Source organism: Anastrepha ludens, chromosome 5, assembly GCF_028408465.1.
Source record: "Anastrepha ludens isolate Willacy chromosome 5, idAnaLude1.1, whole genome shotgun sequence".
In the NCBI taxonomy this organism is placed as follows: domain Eukaryota; kingdom Metazoa; phylum Arthropoda; class Insecta; order Diptera; family Tephritidae; genus Anastrepha; species Anastrepha ludens.
This window is the reverse complement of record NC_071501.1, coordinates 79,330,648-79,354,875: the sequence shown is the minus strand read 5'-3', so window position 1 is coordinate 79,354,875 and position 24,228 is coordinate 79,330,648.

The following is a 24,228-nucleotide window of genomic DNA, read 5'->3' as shown; positions in this document are numbered from 1 at the left end:
TAAAGTGAGGGTCGCTGGTGCTTAATAGGTCTTTTAGCACTAGAGCAGTATTAGTATTTTGCTTTATGTTATTATGAAATAATCACACCTCGTATTTATTGCAAGCATTGGAAATGAAATGAAAATCATTAACTTGGACACTGGCTTACTTATATACTAATTCAGATTTCGATATTCCGCCTAAAATTAATCTGTTCTGCTAAAATTTATCTTTCCTAGGAAGTGGCTAAAATACACGAATTAGTCCTACCTTTCTATTGCTGTCCTCAATGAATCTCTGTAGCCAAACTTAGCTGGTGTGTCCTGATGTATAATTTAACTTACTTACTAATGAAGTTTGATTTATTCACTTACATATATCCATAGATACCAAGTAACAACAAATAGCTTGAGAGAGCCACTGGAGAACATTTAGAAATCGGAAGTCAGAAGTGATGATGGCAAGTAAAGAATTTTTTTTAAGAGTTTGTGCATTTAAAATTGATAATATATTATAAAATAGGAATTTGATTGGAATGATTTTTTTTATTACGTGTTACACGATCCATTCGATCAGTTCAATTTTTTATTAATTTTTCTAATAAATTTAAATAATAAATCTGAATTAACCCAGTCAGCAGAAATGTGACGGAAACGATGATCATTTGGCTTCCTTTCTTGCACGAGCTGTATTTTACTGATTTATTTTATATATCCCTACTGAACAGAAATGTCAACACAGGTTGCCATTCTCATCAGTGAACGCATAGTTATCGAAATCAGTGGTTCTCATGCAGCTAAGAAAACACCCGATACTTAAAACATTAGCATTTTCAATGATTTAAAATATTACAAATATCCTCTTTATTCTATTTCTAATCATTAAACATTATATATATATATATCCCTAGGATTTATACCCAACTTTTAATACGACTTCTTATACCCGGGTACAGGTGTGGCCAGTAGCCTGTTTTGCCCGTTTTTTCTCATTTTTTCTGAGAAACAAGTTATTTTTTTTAATGCAATGTTGTAGCTGACTGTCTTACGAACATTTTAAGTAGTTATAAACATATATTTGTAGCCTGCTTCTAAGAATTGCGCGCATTCTAAGTTATTTCTAAGAAGTCAGTAATTTCTATTGTTGTTAGAATTTTTAGAATACAACCTTTTTCGCGCACTCTTAATTATTTAGAAGAAGACATTATATTGTACCCTTGCTAGAATTTGCTGACAAACAACATTTGATATAATCCAACTACCTGGCAGGTAAGAAATGCTTCCAGAAACTTAAGGGTTGCAGCTATATAATCGCCAGTTTTGCGAGTTTATATTCATTGTAAAGCGTTCTTTTGAAGTGTGAAGTTGATTTATATTTGTGAAAATAACAAGTCAGAAAAAATTTAAAATATTAATATACAACATAGATAGCAGAAGGAACATGGAATATTTGTCTTCGAATCAATATATGAGGTAAATACAAATAACTCAAATATAATTTCATAAATGGAATAAAAATTAATTATTTTTATATAGATTATCTGACGCTGAAAAAGAGCAGTACATACAAAACCTGTTTGACGAAATCTCAGACAATGAATTATTTGAATTTTCCGACCCTGAAGGGGATGAAAGCGAACAAGTAGCAGTAGCAGATGGCGTGGTTGAATCGGATGTAGAAGACCCTGATTACACAATTGACAATGCCCAGGTAGATGAGGCGGATTACGAAGAATGTGACAATGAATCCGATGCTGCATATGATTCTGAGGTGATTAATTTGGTGATGGTACCATATGGAGCTCACAGCCACGACTTGCACGCCAAACTAGGCAACAAAATATTTTGCGACAGCGAAGTGGGCCCGCAAGATCAACTACTATGACGTCAATAGTCAATACATATAAATGTTTTATGACTCCGGAAATGGTGGATATTATAGTACGCTGCACCAACAAAAAAGCAGAAGCTACATATGCGGAATTAAACGCAAAATATCCAAGGCGCAACCAAAAACATGGAAGAAGGTTACTTTGAGCGAAATGTATGCGTTCATTGGAGTGCTTATTATGACTGGCGCTAACCGCAGCAATGCCGAATGTGCGCCGGACTTGTGGTCGGTGGAAAATTGTCCATTATATCGTGCGTCAATGGGCATTAACCGCTTTCAGGCCATACTGCGGTTTATAAGGTTTGACGATGGCAACGCACGGGCACAACGTTTGGTAACTGACAAAGCTGCACCAATATCCGAGCTGTGGACCTTGATGAACTACAACTTTGAGCAGTCATATAAGCCAAGTGAATATCTAACGGTACGCGAGCAGCTCTTTCCATATCGTGGCCGCACCCGTTTCACGCAATACATCCCATCGAAACCGGCAAAATATGGCATCAAAGTGTGGTGGGTATGTGATGCCAAACACGCATATCCACTGTATGGACAAATATATACTGGCCAAGCACCTACTGGACGGGAAACTAACCAGGGTGAATGCGTGGTGTAGGATTTAGTAAGCCGCTTTCATGGAACCGGCCGAAATATAACGATGGACAATGTTTTTACATCCCTAAATCTACTGGAAAGCTTGTCATCCATGAATTTGACGGCAGTTGGAACTCTGCGGAAAAATAAGCCCTACATACCAAAGGAGATGTTGCCACACAAAGATCGTGCAGAGAGGTCAAGTACATTCGGTTTTAGGCCCAACATATCCATATGCTCCTATGTGCCGAAAAAAACAAGGCAGTTATATAATATTACTATCATCAATGCATGACGATGATCACATTGGCGAAAGCGGCAAACCAGAAATGATCGAGTTTTATAACAAGACAAAAGGAGGAGTGGACGTGATGGACCAATTGCTTGGAGAATATACTTGCCAAAGGATGACAAAGCGTTGGCCGTTGTCCCTATTCTTCAATATGATTGATTTGACGGCATTGGCAGCGTACATCATATATTATGAGAATAATCCCAACATCCGATGCACCAGTGCGAAGCGTAAGAAATTTCTTCGCCAGCTCGCCAAGGAACTGTCTATGCCCCATAATTGAAGAGCGGTCGGTGAATCAGCAAGTGATGCGGAACTTCAACACAAAAATTGCAGTCGCGAGTTTCATAAGTACGGCCTTGCAAGGAAGTGCTGACAATAGGCCATCAACGTCTGCAGCTGCTGGTGCAAAACTAAAGAAACAGCAGGTTGGAAGCTGTCTTCTCTGATACATCCATGACCAACACTGAAGACGAACGCGTAACATGTGCAGAATATGTCAGCGCCCAATATGCATACAGCATTCTTCAAATACATTTACATGTAATAATTGTGAAAATAATGAAGACAATTGAACAATTTAAATTTGTTTGCATATTTAGTTATAAGAAATAATCAGTAAAATAATATTTTATAAAGAAAATAATAAATAAAAATGTTGTTCCTTCAAAAAATGAGAAAAAACGAGAAAAAAAGCTAATGGTAGGTGTCAATTTTGAAAGCTTATATCTCATCAATGCATGGGCCTAGCATGACAAATAAGACACCAATCGACGTATATTTACTTCGTTTTCCTAGATCAAAAATTTCAAGTCAATATCTTTAGCGATTTAGGAGCTACATCACTCCAAAGTAGATACTGGCCACCCCTGTACTTGGGTATAAGTCCTAGGGATATATATTATATATGGCACTTACACCCTTTTTGAGTCTTTTGCGGAGCTCTTCCTCCTATTTGTGGTGTGGTTCTTGATGGAGGGACCTACAGTTTCAAGCCGACTCCGAACGGCAGATATTTTTATGAGGAGCTTTTTTTTTGGCAGAAATATACTCGTAGGCTTGCCATTGTCTGTCGAGGGGCGAGCGCTATTAGAAAGCAGTTTTTTTATTATTTCGTATTTCATGCACAGAGAGGCGAACCAACGTGCTTTCGAATTGTAGTCCGTACCAAATCATTCGGCTACGATGGTCGCCGTAATTTCTAAATATTCGCTGGCTCACCTTTTTGCCTTCGGTGGCCACCAGTAGAATTATGCGCGAGAAATTTCTATGAAAAACTTAATAGTCCAACTGCTTTTCATAGAGAAGTAGAGAGCTAAAATATTCCACAAAAAAATACTTCATTTAATTCTACTGTGGAAGTCTGAAGACATAAAATATATATTTGTGCATAATGTTTTCGATTTAACTACTCGCAGTTTCCGCCAAAATTTCAAAGGTTTCACCTTCCGTAAAAAGAGGCTAAGAACCTCTGGCTCAGTACTGTCTACGAAAAAGGCAACCTCTTTCTTAATTATTAGCGTTTATTTGTGACGAGATATCCGAGTTGATAGTATAATTAGTTCAGCAGACATGAGGTCATCGCTTTGTATTCCATGTGTGCATGCTAAGTTTAGCATCTTTAAAGTACGCGCTAAATACGTAATCGAACGAGCTCGATATTTAATGAATTACCTTTGCATATATTTTACTTTAAACCATAAATTGATCATCATTAAAATGGACCTGTCATTATTTTACTCACGCTCACATACATATACAAAAGTTTCATATAATTCATTAAACATAGCCTCGTAGCTGAACGAGAGAAAATTGTAGTTGGGCTCTTCCGTAGTTAACATACACACACATATTTGCAAAAATGTAGATATATACATTCTATGTTATGTATTTTAAGCTCTTGCTGACATGAATGACTTTAGCACACACTATCATATAAAAATTATTGTAAAACTATGACAAATGATGTGTCAATTTAAATCTATTGGGGAATAATGGATTCAAGTGCTTGTTAACGCACGTACACCTACACCCACCCACATCACACACATACATAAATACGTGCATATTTTTATAAAAGTATTTATGTATGCCCACCGCATGCACACTCAAGTGCGGTCATAGTCTATAAGTATACGTGTAAAGGCGCTGATAGTCGCAGCTGCTGCACTTTGCACATGGCTGTGAGCGTCATAAAGTATAGGAGTGACAAAAAATTTTGGTATAATAAAATCATCAGCAGCAGCATATTATTATTATCAGTATCATCATCAGTGGTGATGATGTCAGCGGCAAGGGTATAATTTTTTACAAGTGTAACCCATTTTTTGTTTGCTTGCCAATAGCTGAATGTGTGAGTCAAGTACGAGTGTGCATGTGTGGAAGCTTAGTGTTGAGTGGATGAAGTTGCGAGAGTAAATGATGTTCGTCTGCAATTTATGTATTGAGTAATGCTCAGCTGGTGTCCCATGTAGTGGAGGAGATGCCTGGGTGGGTTTGTGTACCCGTACTTACATAATTTTATATATTGAATCATTTATCATATTTTAAAAAAGGATACTTTGGTATTGGAAATAATCAAATGGCTTTATCTATATGTAGCTAAAGGAAATTCACAACGAATGCGAATACGAATTCGAATATGATCAGGAAGATGAATATGAACATAGGTAGGAAAGACGAAAAGGAATACGATTACGCATGCGAATGGAATATGAATTCGAATAGGAAGACGAATACGAATACGAATACGAATACGAATACAAATACGAATACGAATACGAATACGAATACAAATACGAATACAAATACGAATACGAATACGAATACGAATACGAATACGAATACGAATACGAATACGAATACGAATACGAATACGAATACGAATACGAATACGAATACGAATACGAATACGAATACGAATACGAATACGAATACGAATACGAATACGAATACGAATACGAATACGAATACGAATACGAATACGAATACGAATACGAATACGAATACGAATACGAATACGAATACGAATACGAATACGAATACGAATACGAATACGAATACGAATACGAATACGAATACGAATACGAATACGAATACGAATACGAATACGAATACGAATACGAATACGAATACGAATACGAATACGAATACGAATACGAATACGAATACGAATACGAATACGAATACGAATACGAATACGAATACGAATACGAATACGAATACGAATACAAATACAAAAACAAATACGAATGGGCATAAGAATGCTATTACGAATGCGAATATGAATAGGACCATCATGCACATAAATTCAAAAGAAATTACGATGAAGAGAATGTTAACATTAATATGCATAGGCAAAATAATCTGAATACGAATAGGACCATGAACAGGAGTTGTTAATATGCTTGTGCAAAAGATTCAAAGTCATAATTTTTATATTGCCGGATTAAATGAAATGTCCATGTTATTCATATTTAAGATTTACTCGAAACCAAATGCTTTCCCGAAATTGAAATACGACCGTTATGCCTCAAAATGTCCACAAACCGCCGTAAGATTGGTTTCTAACAGAACAAAAATTGTAACAACCAAAAATTAATCTTTCATGCACAGATCTTTTGTAAATATATTGAAAACAATGCAAATTTCAAAACATCCAACATCCGCAAAAGCACACATACTCACCAACATACAAAGCGTTCAACCATGAAGACTCCCTTGCCTATGGTTGCAAGTGAGATCAAAGTAATGACCGTTCAACGCATAGTTGGCGGCAAAGTTTGCCAGACAACAAGCAGTAGCCGCCACCGTTGACGCCTATAGAACCACGGCTGCTTTTTCGCTTGTATGTATCGCAAGTAGTATGCGTGTATATATGTATGTATTGTCCCAAATCCTTTTGAAAGTTTTGTGGCTTACATTAACACGCCATGACGCCTCGCCATTGTGGGATTTGTGGCATGCGAGCGCTGGGCGACAGATGCCTAGTGCGTTCGCAGATTTTTCAGTGCTGTTGCTGATTTATTTAAAAAGATTGAAAGACGCTAAGCTTTAAGTTTAAACGCCTTTTGCATGTCAGTGGCGATAACTTTCGCCAAACCATGGCGCACAGCAGCAGAACGGTATATAAATCGCATGCCTCTTCGGCCGCAGCAACAACTAAATGAATGGATGGATTTGACGCAGCTTTCAAATCTTAACACGCAAAAGTCACTAAGCTATTTCTCTGTTGCTACTGCCGTTGCTGATGTTGCTGCCTTGGGCCTTGTTGTTGGCTTTACTGCTTCTGCTGGCATATTTGTAATTGCTGTTTTGTGTTGTTGTTGCCTCAAACTTGCGGTTGTCTGTATACGTATATTGTTGTGCTATTACAGCTGCTGGCAAATCTCTTTCAGCCGAAATCAGCACTCTGAGCCTACGCATGTAAAGTTGACTTTAATGTGTTTGGCCCTGTCTGTGTGTGCGTACACTAACATAGTTAACACCACCTCAGGCAATGATGGTAATATTTACGCAATGACTTAAACCACAAAAGTTTCGATTTTGATTAAGTTTGAACAATTAAATTGACTTAATTGAATAGATTCGAAGGACATTTTCTTTGAGCGCTTAGCTTTTGTTTCCGGCTATTGCGTTTTCAGCTGTCCTATTCCATGTTACACACACAACTCAGTGTCTACGGTAATATACCATAATAGAAATAAATATATATTGCGATGTTGGGAACCTTCATCTTAATTACTATCAAATATTGATTTAATAAAACGGTAGGGAATTGTGGAAACTCGTTAGAATTCATTTGCCGTTAACAAGGCAATCGATGGATTAGCTTTGACAGTGAAACCAATTAAGAAAGTTTATGAAATATATTTCAATTAATATGCTTTCAAATTCACAGTCGCATAAAATATTTTCATTTTGCCAATAAATTTCCAATAAGTGTTTTCTTATTGTACTGAGATGTTAGCAGAGATTCAGAATGTTGTTGCTGCTGAAGCATTTTACTAAAACCTGCCAGTGCAGTGCAGCCATCGGTATAACTCATCTAACGGTAGGCTCAAGAAAAGTGCTGCTTCATCAGGCTGGGTCCAGAGAAAGAGGGACATTAGGCGAGTAGGTTTTAGAGGGCATGTGAATAGGTGGTGAGTATCGTGCGGTGAGCCTTTATAAACCAAACATATATTGAGCAGGTCGGGGTCGATTCCTCACAAGTAGGAGCTTAACCTGTTACAATATGCAAAACCCAAATGTGCCAAAGTTAAGCGGATCCCTCGAGGCAGCTGAAGCTCTTAGCCTGCATTAGGTAGGGGTTGGACTCCGGTAACGGCATTTGGGTGTCGGATGTTTGGGAAGGTGGCAAGAGTCTCCCGATGTGCCGTCCGGAGTGATAGTTGTAGTAGCGTTTTATCCTGGATCTCGTCAGTGTAGTTCAGGAGATGCCTCTTGATACGCTTGGGAGGTGACTTAGGCTCCAACAAATGTCTGCAGTGGTTATATCTTCGGTAACACTGGGTAGAAATTACTTGCTGAGCATTTTGCTGTGCTTCATAATCGGGAGCATGGAAGCCTCGTTGTGAAGTTGTTGCATGGGAGGGCATCAAAAAACATATCATGGCTGCGCTCTGATTGCTGTATTTTGACAGGTCTGGTGCATAATTTAAAATTGGTCTGCTAATCGCCTTAAATGTTACAAATGTTTGACTTTGCCCCAAGTGTTACTGGCTAGCGATTTGTAGATCTTGTTGCAGTTTTGGACCTTGGTGGCAACTGCGGTTGCGTGCGCCAAAAAGGAGAACAAACTATCGAAGGTAACACCAAAAGAGAGGCTCATAATATTTTTGGCTGGCTACTATGCGGCTGCCGATTCGGGGGGACTACCATTCGGGGGTGCGCAGGGTCGAATATTCGTGCATGAAACAGCAAATAATAGAAAAAATTTTGTTTCTAATAGTTTATATTGGGTAATCGAGAAAGTCTTTTCGTATTTTGTCAATAGATATCGTTGGAATCATCTATCTCCAGTGCTACCAATCACATTGTGTCGTATCATATGGTATTAGAAAGGTGACATTTTAAGCTTCATTTAACCAAAAAAAAATTAAATTCGGAGAAGTTGAAAAAAAGTTATAGCTGTTCAAAAATGAGTGAAAATAATGAAGAAATTCGCGTATATTTTCAAATTTTTGTATAAAAAAGGGAAGAATGCCACGCAAGCCACCAATGAAATTTGTGAAGTTTACGGAGACGATGCTGTATCAGTTCGTGTAGCACAACAATGGTTCGCTCGCTTCCGTTCTGGAAATTTCGATGTGAAAGATGCACCTCGCTCCGGTCGACCTATCGTTGAAAAAGTCGATGAAATTATGGAAAGGATTGACCAGGACCGTCACATAAGCTGCCATGACATCGCCAAGGCACTAAACATTAATCATCAAACGGTTTTAAACCACTTAAAAAAGGCTGGTTACAAAAAGAAGTTCGATTTTTGGGTACCACATGAATTGTCTGTGAAAAATTTAATGGACCGAATTAACATCTGCAAGTCTTTGCTGAAACGAAATGAAATCGAACCATTTCTGAAACGAATAGCAACAGGAGATGAAAAGTGGATCAAGTACGACAATAATGTGCGAAAAAGATCATGGTGCAAGGGTGGTGGAGCTCAACAAATGGTCGCAAAGCCAGGATTTACGCCTCGAAAGGTTAAGCTGTGTGTTTGCTGAGATTGGGAAGCAATCATCCACTATGAGCGGCTCCAGCCTGCTCGAACGATTGATTCTACGCTTTACTGTCAACAACTGATGAGATTGAAGCAAGCAATCGGAAAAAAAATGGCCAGATCTGATCAGCAGAAGGGGCGTCGTCTTCCATCAGGACAACGCTAGGCCACACACATCTTTGATGACTCGGCAAAAACTGGGAGAGCTTGGCTGGGAAGTTTTGATGCATCCACCATATAGCCCTGACCTTGCATCATCGGACTACCTTTTGTTTCGGTCAATGCAGAACTCCGTTAATGGAGTAAAGTTGGCTTCAAGAGAAGCCTGTGAAAATTACTTGTCGCAGTTTTTCGCCGAGAAACCACAAAAGTTTTACACTGATGGAATAATGTCTCTAGAAGAAAAATGGCAAAAGGTGGTCGACCAAGATGGTACATATTTGGTTTAATAAAGTTCATTATAAATATAAAAAAAACTGAGTTGAAGTTTGATTAGAAATACGAAAAGACTTTTTCGACTACCCAATACTTCTGAAATGAGTTCTGTAAAGTTTCAACAGTTTCTTTAGGCGATGAAAAACGTTGACCTCTCATTTTATTTTCGATATTCAGGAACACAAAGAAATAAAATCGTGTCAAGTCAGCGCTGTAGAGGCTTTAAGATGACCCATTAATTTGATCTTGGAGTGCTCGCACAAGAGAGTTTGTGTGAGCCGAAACGTGAGAAATCGCAGTGTTTTGGTGAAGGATAATCCATGTTTGGCGGTTCATTTTCCTTTCCTTGTGGCAAATAAATGCTTGTGTACCACCATTACCACCATTGACTGTTGTAAGTTACTCTAGTGGTAGAGCTGCGACATGACTATATTTTTAGAAAAATAAAACAAGCGACCATTTATTTTGAGGTGTATCTTCAGCAAACAACTTTTGTTGAATTAAGCACGCCTTGGTGCCTCCATACTGTAGAATACTGTTTTGATTCCGGCTCGTATGCATTCATACAAAATTCATCATCTGCAGTAATTTGAACCAACGCGACAGAGTTTCTTAAAAACCACAAGTCTTTACGGGTGTTTTTTGGGACAATTGTCGAATTACGCGGTGTTCGACGAGAAAAATTTTTCCTGAGGACCAAATGTTCATGCAATATTGAATGTATGCTGATCCTACTAATACCCAAGCATGCATCTATTGCACAATATGCAACGTGGCGATCTTGCGTTATCAATTGACGTACACTGTCGATTATTTCTGACCGTTTTAGAGGGTCTTTATGAAATTCATTCTGCAAAAATCGACGGTCACGTTGCAATTCGTTAACTTGTGGTTTCAGTAGTTGTGCAATTACGCCAAAAGTCAAAGTAAGTTGAACAATACACTTCCGTCTTCATAATCCGCATCGTGGACTAGTGCGAAATGCAGTTTTTAACTCACTGAAAAAAGAACAAATAGAGCTCGTAAGTAATAATGTTAAAAAATACCAAATTTTTCCATAGAAATAACAAATTAAAGTAATTTAAATTTCCTACAATTTTTCAAAATGATACACCCTAATGCGCATGAATATGTTTATAATGTTTATTTTTATGAATTCTAAAAAAAAATTCGTTGGTTTTTACATAATGCTATTTGATTTCGTAAAGCTGTCCACTTGTATTATTTGTGTTATATTTTAAATGAGATGCGCAATCACTTTAGACGTTGGCCAATAAATCTCAGCATTAATTCAATACCTAATCCTGGCAATCAAATGCTAGATCTACACGTGTAAGCAAAATCACATAGCCAAGCACGCCAAACCCTTAAGCAAAGAAATAAACAAACAAAGAAAAGTGCGAATGGTACGAAAAAGGTAGAATTGGGAATTGGACGAAGAGTACACACAACAACACAACAAAGGCGCAACATGGATATACCAAAAGGCGCTCAACACTAACTCATTTTTATTTTTGCTGTTGCTGTTGTTGATATATTTTGTAGCCCCTATTTGAGACGTGATGCTTGCATGGCACATGAAAATTGTTGACATAAATCTATTGTATCCAGCGCGCACTCGTGCTTCACGTTTTTATTTGCTAGTTTTGCGCTCGCTATACACAAACACCTTAACGCTTGTATATTTAGTATACATACAGGGTGTTACAAAAATGCAAAAAGTTAGACATTCAAAGCGACAATAGTATGGAACGAGGGAAGTAGAAACAAAAAAAAACAACAGCATAGAAGAGTATGTATTTTTTTTAATTTTATTTACCAAAGAACCAGTTATAAATAATTGATACACTGAGATAATAAGCACTGGCCTTCAGCTTCCGTTACATATAAAATTGGTTTTATAATAATTATAATAATACCTTATGTCTAGGGAAATATATCTAAATGTCTGTAATATTACATAGTTTAAGAAATTTGTTAATGGCACTGATGTTTTCATAGGTGGTAGCTTTAAGAAGGTTGGATGGTTGAAGATTTCCGAATAATATTTTTCTGAATCGGTACCAGCCAGGACATTCATCTAGGATGTGAATAACGGTTAGGGAGCTTGAGTTACACTGCGAACCGTTCGGACTGTCGAAACAATTTAAAAGGTGGCTAAGGGTTTTTAAAGTGTGGCGTTTTCTAAGGCGAGTAAACGTTCTTAAATCTCTGCATAAACAATTTGGTGGGTAGTTAGGCTTCAAACCAATAGGGTTATGTTCTTTGTAATGGTGTTGGTGGTTTCTCCACTCTGTATTATGTTTAGCAGCGAAGTATTATCGTATTAACAGAACTTTTTATTTAAATAATGGAACACGTAGAGCTATCTATTAAACTTTGATCATATTGAAAAGGTACAAGCGTCAGCTTTCAACCGCAGGCAACTTCATGTAAATCGTTTGACAGGTTAAAAATTTACGCGCCTTTTATTGACAGTATGTTTCGTGCTTGTGTCGTAAAAATACTATGGAGCAAAGAGCAAATATTAAATTCTGTGTTAAACTTGGAAAAACATTTAGTGACAGGTACGAATTGATGCAAAAAGTTTATAGTGATGATTGTTTAGCTCGTTCAAATGTATATAATTGGTTTAAACGATTTAAAAATGGTCGTGAAGATTTGCATGATGATGAGAGACCTGGTCGTCCAGAAGCAAGTATTCGTGCTGAATTGGTGGAAGAAGTCCGTGAAATCATTGCTTTTGACGGAAGTTTCACTGTAAGAATGTTGGCTGAAGAATTAAATTTATCTACTGGTACTATTTGGAAAAGTTTAACTGACGATTTGGGTAAAAGAAAGGTTTGTGCACGCTTTCTTCCACACCAATTAAATGAAGATCAAAAAATCGCTCGTGTAGAGCATTGTAAAGACATAATTTCAACAGCTGAAAACGATTCAGATTTTTTTGATTCGATCATAACTGGTGACGAAACGTGGTGATTCAAATATGACCTTGAAACTAAGCGTCAATCTGCAGAATGGAAGACGAAAGGGGAGCCAAAAGCAAAGAAATTGCGTTTTCAGAATTCAAGAATCCAAACAATGTTGATCACGTTCTACGATTCCAAGGGTATTGTACACAAGGAATTTGTTGCAGAAGGTCAAACTATTAATGGAGAATACTATTTACAAGTTTTACATGGTTTGTGGTCAAGAATTGTTCATGTAAGGCCTGAATATCCAGAGGGGAAACAGCTGTTTTTATTGCATGATAATGCACCACCTCAAAAAAACCAAGAATCTTTGTGAATTTTTTATGCAAAAACATATTTGTGTCATCGAACACCCTCTGTATTCTCCTGATCTATCACCATGCGACTATTTTCTGTTCCCTAAATTGAAAACTGCCATGAAAGATGCGTTTTATGATGATATTCCAGCCATTCAAGCAGCCATGACACAGGTATTAAAAAACATTCCCTTAGATGACATAAAAAAGTCCATGCAGAAATTGGTTGATCGTTCTGAACGTTGTATCGAGTTAAATGGAGACTATTTTGAATAAAAGATAACTTTCAAACACCATTCGATACGTGTTTTATTCTACATCTGAAAAGTTATGTTATTTATTGAACATACTGTGTAGGATATCGCGAATATTATCTATGAGGATTGAATTATTCCTCGGGTTTGGAAGAGCCTCTATTGCCGATTTACTGTCTGTGCACATTATACAATTTTTATATGATCGCGAGACGAAGGAAACCGCTTCATATAGTGCCGCTGCCTCTGCTGTTTATATAGAGCAGTACTGTGGCAAGGCGCCAACTTTTATGGTCGTATTCTGGTCGCTTGTGACTGCAAACGTGGTGTGGGTATCGGAGCCGTATATAAATTCCCACTCTGACTTGTAAGGTTCAGCGCATTCGTTAAATATTTATATATATTCTTTATTGTTACTGTTATTTTTTTGGTATTTGAACATATCTATACTATAAAGGTGAATGTCTGTACGTTGTCCGCGCATCACTACGAAACAACAACATCAAATGACGTAAGAATTTTTATACATTCATATTTTCACCCAATGAAGGTTATAGGCATGTTTTTATGATGGAACTCCCTTCCCACAGCCGCGCCATCACTCTCATTCGTCACTAATAATTGAATATTTGCTTAAATTGAATGTAAGAAATCTTAGTTTTTCCTATTTCCCACTATTTATAGTACACTCTAGACTTCATAATCCGCATAAGCTGTTCAACTATGACCCAAATGCAAAGTACAAAAACGGTTTGAGATAGAAAACTAAAAAAAATAATTTTGCTTGATATTTTTCTGATTGGTTGTTTTGATTTTATTCAACGAGGCATAGCAATGGATGCCAGGTAAAAGCATTTAAAACTACATTCGAAATTCAATTTCAGAGACAGGAAGTTGAATTATTTACTATTTCATTAATTAAAATAATACATGAAAAAAGCATTCGTGTCAACCAAATAACCGGAATGAAAAATTATATATATATAGTAGGCCGGGTCGATTTGTGGGGAGGCAAAAAAGTCGCCCATTGCTCTGTGAAAATCATATTCTAGGGATCAAAATAAGAAACTTTGCCGAAGGAACCATACCTCTAAAACATCTTCTGATGCCCTCCAATTTGGGTCGAACTTTTTAGTTTCTTTTCTATAACTCACTTAAATTAATTTTTTCATTTACTTATGTTTTGATTAAATAAATTTCTTAAGAGAAAAAATAGATATTATTATAAATAAATAAAAATAAAGAAAAAACATAGCCATTTAGCTGATTTTTTCATGTAAAGGCCAAAAATGGTGATATTTTGAAATTGGGGGACATCAGAACTCGTTTTAGAGGTATGGTTCCTTCGGCAAAGTTTCTTATTTTGATCCCTAGAATACGATTTTCACAGAGCAATGAGCGATTTTTAAATCGACGTGCCCTAATATATAGATGTATGAATGTAATGCAGATTCAAGACCCAACTACGCACATTATTCTGTATCGTACACTCTAAAAAATGGATTACATTGTCTCATTTCTACAAAAGTTTTCAAAATATGAGATTTTTATTTACTCCATTCACTAAGCAGATTCGTTTCATAAGATCACAATATGCCGACAAGAAGAAAATTTAAATTATTAAGACAATCAACTGGGGCAAAAAGAAAGAAAGATGCAAGATCAAACGAGAGTGAACAACAACACGAAAACAGACTTTCATGCTTGAGAGAAAGAAGAAGAGACATGGAGAATGCGAGTTAAAGCTAGTTGCATATAAATGAAGCTTTAAGGCTATGCCACTGAGGGTGAGAGTGATGGTTGATGAGGTTTGGTATCGATATTATGTTGAGATGTTTGATGCGCATTAAGCATTGCATGATCACTGACGGTTGTTTTGTCAAATTTCGGTTTTGTCTTGCTGAGTTGATTAAGGCAAACATGTGTGTATTCTTGCTTTGGAGAATCGTTGGTATAAGCAACATAGTATTGTGTAACATTCTGTCTTGAATGCTGGGCAAGCCTGCTTCGGTTAACACCGCTTTGAGAAGTGAAGTGGGATGCTCGAATGCTTCTTCTAACTGCTGCCTGATAAGGCGTTTGAATCAGTGCAAGATGTTTCTTAGCGCAGTGTCCGTAGATCGCCAGTCCCAAGTTAATCTTTGATACATCAGTGTATTTACTTTGTTGTATTTACAAGCGTCGACATATGAATATAACTGTGTTTAGATGTAATGCAAAGTACAAACAATGTTAAGTCTCGTTATAAAACTTATTCTAATGTATTTACAGAGAGTTTTTTATCAAAAATTAGACCAAGTATTCTAAGCGTGTGGGTATGAGGTATTTTTGTGTTAGATAGGGATAGGGCTGGGAAAGAACATGTGTGCTTTCTGCAAACGTTCCGGACGTTTTTCACCATACATAGATGTTGTTTAAGATATTTGTGAAGGAGATTTTAACTTGGCAAAGATCTTTAACTGCAGAAAATATGACGAGATCGTCAGCACAAATCAGGTGATCTACATTTGGGTTCGAGGATATTAAAGAGCTAAGTTCATTGAATGCTATAATAAACAGTATTGTAGAAAGTGGTGAGCCTTGTGGTATGCCATTATGCATGGGATGGGTATTGGAAATGTAATTGTTTATCAAAACGGTAAATTTGCGATTCAAAAGAAAGGCTTTCACAAAATTATAGGTTTTATTTCCGACTAGCCATCTTTTTATCTCCCGTAGGACGATGTGGGCATCAATTATGTCGAAGGCTTTCTCGAAGAAGAGAAAGTAGTAAAGAATAATTTGTCATGGCTTTATAACCAGTAGTTTGCGTACTTATGTGCATTACATTTTGTTCTATATTCTTCTTTTGACACCCTATATAATAACTCTTGCACAGACAACCGTTTTTGTTTTATAAAAGATTTGCACGTATTGTATATTTACAGGCGCGAGTACAGTTTTGGTACATACTATCAGCTCATGATATATTTCATATTCTTTTTTTAGCACCCTGTATAGTAATAGGACTATCAATAAGTTCGTGCGGTTTTTTTTCGAAATTTGAAACTTTATTGACGTAAAATGGTTACAAATTTAATATTCAAAATATTGTCCATCGCTTACTACTACTTTTTCCCATCTTTCTGGCAATTCACGGATTCCCTTTGTGAAAAATTCGGTCGGTTTTGCCGCAATCCACGAATCGATCCATTTTTTGACTTCATCGTAATTACGGAAGTGCTGGTCAGCCAGGCCATGTTGCATCGATCGGAAGAGATAGTAATCGGATGGCGCAAGGTCTGGACTATACGGCGGGTGGGGTAGGACATCCCATTTGAGCGTTTCTAAGTATGTTTTGACCACTTGTGCAACATGTGGCCGAGCATTGTCATGTTGCAAAATAACTTTGTCGTGTCTATCGGCGTATTGCGGCCGTTTTTCTCGCAGTGCTCGGCTCAAACGCATCAATTGTCGTCGGTAGACATCCCCCGTAATCGTTTCATTCGGTTTCAGTAGCTCATAATACACAACACCCAGCTGGTCCCACCAGATACACAGCATAACCTTCAGGCCATGAATATTCTGCGCCGACGTCGATGTTGAAGCATGGCCAGGGTATCCATACGTTGCCCGACGTTTTGGATTGTCGTAATGGACCCACTTTTCATCGCCAGTCACAATTCGATGCAAAAAACCCTTTCTTTTGTGCCGTTGAAGCAGTTGTTCGCATGCCATAAAACGGCGTTCAACGTCTCTTGGCTTCAATTCATACGGCACCCAATGGCCTACCTTTCGGATCATTCCCATGGCTTTTAAACGTTTGGAAATGGTTGATTGATCAACTCCCAAAGTTTTTGCAACCTCTTCTTGCGTTTGAGCCGGATCTTGATCGAGCAATTCCTCCAATTCGGTATCCATGAACTTTGGCGGCGCACCCTCGCGTTCTTCGTCTTCCAAGCCAAAATCACCACTTTTAAAGCGTGCAAACCACTTCTGGCACGTTCGCTCAGATAGAGCATGCTCACCATAAACTTCCACCAAGATACGATGACTTTCGGCTGCTTTTTTCTTCATATTAAAATAATGAAGAAGAATTCCCCGCAAAAACACATTATTTGGCACGAAATTCGACATTTTCAAGTGTGGTAAAAATATTGTTGTTTACGCTTCAAATAAAAAACTTATACTGACGTTTGTGCCTTACGGCAGTAGCTCTCCAATGAATGTTTGGAAATGTGGATCGATGGAATAATAATCAAGTTACGCCATCTGTTGTAAAACCGCACGAACTTATTGATAGTCCTATTAACCCTTTCATAGATTTCTTTTTTGTTTCATAAAAGCTTTGCGATTTACGTGCATTGCATATTTACAGGCGCGAGTACAGTTTTGGTTCATACTACTAGCTTTTTATATATTTTACTCTTCTTTTAACACCCTGTATAGTAACTATTTCATAGACGCCCTTTTTGTTTTACAAAAGATTTTCGTGCATTGCATATTTACAGGCGCGAGAAAAATTTCGGTCTATACTACTAGTTCCTGACATATATCATATTCTTCTATTAACACCCTGTATAATAACTGTTTCATAGACGCTCTTTTTGTTTTATAAAAGATTTGCGATTTGCGTGCATTGCATATTTACAGGCGCGAGTCCAGTTTTGGTCCATACTACTAGCTCTTTATATATTTGATATTCTTCTTTTAACACCCTGTATAATAACTCTTGCACGGACTCCCTTTTTGTTTTATAAAAGATTTGCGCGTATTGCATATTTACAGGCGCGGAACCAGTTTTGCCACAATCGCGCGTGCTGAATGCTGTTGGCTGATATTTCCTGGTGCTTCAATTGCGCTCGAGTACCTTAAGAGACGCACGCTGATGCCTTGTTGTGTTGTTCTTGTTTATTTGTTATTATTGTTCTTGCTGCTTCTTTCCTCGATATATACAGGACGTTGTTGTTTACATATACACACGTTGTTGTTTTATTTTGCGTTTGTTTTATCTCGTCTACATCTGATGTTCCGTTTGATTGCTAACTATCGCTTCAGCTGCTGTTGTTTTTTTGTCACTGCTGATTTATGCCCTTCGCTATTTGTTTCTTTTTTAATTTTTTGCTTTTTTGTTCTAGTTGCTTTTGTTTTGCTTTATCTCTCTCGCTTGGTAGCTTCCCATTTCGATTTTTCCACGCCTTGCGTATTGAAGCTGCATTCGTGCATACGATTCGCCTACTTAATTTTCGGCTAACTGCTTTTTTAACTTTTAGGTTTTTTTTTTTGTTTCAATTCTCTCCCTCTCTCCTATCACTGTACCCGCTTTGTGGCAGGTGTGCGCGGATAAATATTTTTCAAAGATTTTTCGAGACCGCAAAAAATTTCACATTCGCCGCGCACAAATATTTGTTGCCTACACAGCGTGGGCGGTTGGAAATATTTTGCTAATAACCCATTGGGCTGTGAGGAAAGGAAACGGAGGTCTTCCTATTGAATGTATAGTTTTTAGCATTTGCAAATTAAAAAAAAGAATTGTTTTTTTGAATGGCGTTTATTAAAAATGTGACAATATTGATTACTATGCGCGTTCACCACACAATGGCACAAAAGTTGAGGCAGAATACGAGTAAGCCTGCATGAAATAAAATAGCCAGGCCATCGAAAGATCAATGCACCTACATACGTGCACATATTAATAGCATAGTTTGCCGCATTGCAGTTCGGAGCTTTTGTGCGCAGCCTTCACTTTGCAATGGCCCTATTTTATCGCAACTATTTTACACGTAATTGCACAAAAAAGCACTGTCATCGTACAAGTTTCAAATTAAAATAAATAAAGAATTTAAGCGTGAAAAAGATAAAAACAAAAAGCGAGCGTATCAGTGCAACTGTACCAGCTAAGCTGGCCGTGAAAGACTTGCCCATTCGTAGAATGGAAAATAAAAATAAAAATAAGAAAACGCAAATATATTCATATAGGTATACGTATAAATTACCATTCGTAGCACAAAAGATCAATGGGAAGCAGAAGTCGACCATATGAAATCGTTTAATCGCTTGCACACATACACATCTACACATATGCTTGGGGCGCTTTGTTGCACACTCTTGTGGCTACTTGAATGCGTACAATTTTTCTGATTTTATTTCCGCCTTTTTTTCAATGCAACTTTTCGCAAACTCTACCTCTGGGCATATCCATATGCCTCCAAGCGTATGGCCATTGGGCTACTAGCTTCGTGCACAGTCTGCTGCCAGGCTGCTGGTGTGATTGGCAACTTTTAACTGTGTGACTGTGTCTGTATGCTTGTTGGTCCTGTTTGGTGCATAGTTAGCGGCTTGAATGGCCAGATAGTTGGTTTCGGTTGTTGGCTACCCAATTTGGTTTGACCGCTCCGGTTTGGCTCCTTCCTTTAGCGGCAAACAATTGGAAGCGTAACAATTTATTTTGCACAACTAAAAAAATAAATGTAATAATGGTTGTGGTGTTTAAATGTTCTTTTTGTTTGCAATTTTGCATAAAAAATTACACAGGCGTGCAAAATGTTATTTATTTGCCATGAAAAAGATGACATCAAGCTTATGTTTTTTGCTAAACTTGAATTTGTTTTCATCACTTTGCGTCACGTGAAGTGAAATTGGTGGTTTCCTCAAAGGTGAGTGTTTGGCTGCACCCTCAAATGCTGCCACCTTCATCACTATCAGATCGGTTATATTTCACTTTAAATAAGCAACAAGTTAAAGCTCAAAATTGAACAACAGCTCTCAGCAGACCTTTTAGTTCTCTATCTCCGCTAGTGTTCTTCGCCCTACACTGCGTATACGTAATTAAATGATTGCTGGATATTCATTGAAAGCTTTTGTAAAGGGTTTTCTAATACCAGGTTTTACAGGTGAATGGATTGCGCTATCGAGGGATGATTAACGATTTTTATGGCCGGAATTGGATGGTATTGATCTGGACAACGTTTATTTTCAACAAGACGGCGCTACGTGTCACACAAGTAACGAAACCTTTGCTCTTTTACGGGAAAAGTTTCCGGACCGTGTTACCTCTCGAAGAGGTGATCACAATTGGCAACCGAGATCTTGTGATTTAACACCTTGTGACTTTTTTCTTTGGGGCCACGTGAAGGAGAAGGCCCACGCCAACAGCCCAGGGTCGATTCAAGACCTCAAAGATGGAGTTCGTGAGGCTATCGAGGAAATGGGGCAGCCACTTTGCGATTCGATTACAGAAAATTTCATGAAAAGGATATTGTCCTATAAGCGTGGTCGTGATGGTCATAAGTAAAATTTTTCAGCAGCCTTAGCCGATAGGGTTTATGCGCGACTGCCCGTCGATGGCACCTGGGTTCGCAACCCACTTTGCACATGAAGTGTCAAATTATAGAAGAAGTGTTCACTACTAGCAGTTGCCTCTCTGCGGTTACGCGGAAATGTTAAATTTCCCTGAAAAAAAACTGTGAAAGAACTAAAACTTTCAAGGTAAACTAAATATTGTCATCTATCAAGTATAAATTGCTTAAAGACGCAACTCAAAATTTGTATGCATTGCTTAATAATACATAAATTAGTAATTAAAAAATTTGAAGACCAAAAATGAACGAAAAAACAGACAAGGGATAAATATTTTCTTATTTAACTTTTAAATTTTATTTCTTTAATTTAATTCTTTTATAAATAGTTCAAATAATTTTTTTTTGCTTATTAGGAATATAATAATTTATAGGTATGTTGCATTGTATACAATGGTAATTTTCAAAGCGTTGGTGTCAGGGCCAAAATGAAAGTCAAAAATCAAAAACGAGATATCTCGTTTTTTAGAAAAACGTAAAAATTTAGAGGTGGCAACAATAAATGAAGTTTTAATATTATATAATAGGACTATGAATAAGTTCGTGCGGTTTTTTTTCGAAATTTGAAACTTTATTGACGTAAAATGGTTACAAATTTAATATTCAAAATATTGTCCATCGCTTACTACTACTTTTTCCCATCTTTCTGGCAATTCACGGATTCCCTTTGTGAAAAATTCGGTCGGTTTTGCCGCAATCCACGAATCGATCCATTTTTTGACTTCATCGTAATTACGGAAGTGCTGGTCAGCCAGGCCATGTTGCATCGATCGGAAGAGATAGTAATCGGATGGCGCAAGGTCTGGACTATACGGCGGGTGGGGTAGGACATCCCATTTGAGCGTTTCTAAGTATGTTTTGACCACTTGTGCAACATGTGGCCGAGCATTGTCATGTTGCAAAATAACTTTGTCGTGTCTATCGGCGTATTGCGGCCGTTTTTCTCGCAGTGCTCGGCTCAAACGCATCAATTGTCGTCGGTAGACATCCCCCGTAATCGTTTCATTCGGTTTCAGTAGCTCATAATACACAACACCCAGCTGGTCCCACCAGATACACAGCATAACCTTCAGGCCATGAATATTCTGCGCCGACGTCGATGTTGAAGCATGGCCAGGGTATCCATACGTTGCCCGACGTTTTGGATTGTCGTAATGGACCCACTTTTCATCGCCAGTCACAATTCGATGCAAAAAACCCTTTCTTTTGTGCCGTTGAAGCAGTTGTTCGCATGCCATAAAACGGCGTTCAACGTCTCTTGGCTTCAATTCATACGGCACCCAATGGCCTACCTTTCGGATCATTCCCATGGCTTTTAAACGTTTGGAAATGGTTGATTGATCAACTCCCAAAGTTTTTGCAACCTCTTCTTGCGTTTGAGCCGGATCTTGATCGAGCAATTCCTCCAATTCGGTATCCATGAACTTTGGCGGCGCACCCTCGCGTTCTTCGTCTTCCAAGCCAAAATCACCACTTTTAAAGCGTGCAAACCACTTCTGGCACGTTCGCTCAGATAGAGCATGCTCACCATAAACTTCCACCAAGATACGATGACTTTCGGCTGCTTTTTTCTTCATATTAAAATAATGAAGAAGAATTCCCCGCAAAAACACATTATTTGGCACGAAATTCGACATTTTCAAGTGTGGTAAAAATATTGTTGTTTACGCTTCAAATAAAAAACTTATACTGACGTTTGTGCCTTACGACAGTAGCTCTCCAATGAATGTTTGGAAATGTGGATCGATGGAATAATAATCAAGTTACGCCATCTGTTGTAAAACCGTAACGAACTTATTCATAGTCCTATTAATATATAAAATAAAAAATAATAAAAAAACAAAATAGTAAAAAAAAAATAAAAATAAATAAAAGTTATAAAATTAAAAATTTAACAAATAAACAAAAATTAATAAATAAATAAAAGAATAAAGCAAGAAGTAAGTAAAAAAACATTGACAATGCTACAACAATCTTGTTTAGTTATAGAACTTACATCCACAATAAAAAATAACCACACATTGGACCATTTCCTACGCAAATTCTCTCTCAAACGTGGCATAACTCCCAAATAATATTCTTTATTTACTGTAGAACCATGTGGAATGAATTCCGAGTGTACAACACCAGGATAAACAAAGGAAATTAGTAGCATGGCTTTCACTTTTGACCGGCTTTGACGTGGTTGTTTGGGTTTCGGCTCATGTGGATAGCGCCATTCAGCCGCCTGTTGACTGGTTTGTTGATGATGCGCTGCATAAACGTTGGGTCCGAGTTCACTTGCTCAAGCATGTCTTCAGCCGCCTTCATCCCATGAATATTTTGAAAGAAATTCAATTCTCTTGGAACGAGTCGAGCAGCCACGCGTCTCATGCCTAATTGATGGTGTAAAATGCTGCGAATTGATTCGTGAGACACGCTAAGGCCACGAGTTATCTCCCTTGAACTTAAATGATAAGTTTGCAGCACCATTTCTTTGACTTTGTCGACATTTTCATCCGCTGAAGACGTTGATGTCCGACCAGATTGGGGCAAATCGTCCACGACTTCTCGACCCTCTGCAAAAGCCTTATACCACCCGTAGACCCGTGCTTTTGATAAAGCACACTCGCTACAGGCTTTCTGCAACATTTTGAATGATTCGGCACACGATTCCCGTTCAAAACGCAAAATTTAAGACAAATTCTTTGTTCAATATTTTTATTCATAGTGAAAATCGCAGAGTAGTGTTGCGGTTGACTGATAAATTAAATACCAAAAACAAGCTAATTAACAGATCCCGCTCAAGCTCTGCGACACTATAGAGTACAGTTGTACTAACATTCCAGCAAAACAAATTTCGATATATGTGTAAAGCGCGCTTTTTAATGAACAATTTTCTTTCTAAATTTCTAAACACGCATTTACTAAATAAAAAATTAAATATTTTAAGTGATGGAAAATTCATTTAGAGGATAATTAATTTTGCGCCTTCTTATATTGGGTGTTTTTTAGTTAGCTGCATGAGAACTATCGACGGCCACAACTATGGTTGGGCAGGTGAAAATGGTAAATTTTATTGACATTACTTTTCAGTAAGATTTGGCAAGTCATTATGAAACGTTTAACGCCAGAACAACGCTTCCATTTTCTGTTAATTTACTTTGAAAAAATAAATAAATAAATTTGTTCATGAAATCGATAGAGTAGTGATGTATGAGCGGCCCTTATTTAGTTTGAAATGAGGAAGGAGCTGCCATTGTGAATGGCGTGCGCTATCGAATTTCTGTTCCCAAAAATTAATCAGCTAATCACGGAGGATATTTGTTTCCAACAAGACGGCGCAACTTGCCAAGCAGTGCGCTTAGCAATTGATTTATTGCAATTTCGAAGCCACCATAGATGCTATACCGACAGATTTATTTGGAAAAATTATTCAAAAATTGAACTAATCGAATGGATCGTCATAACTATG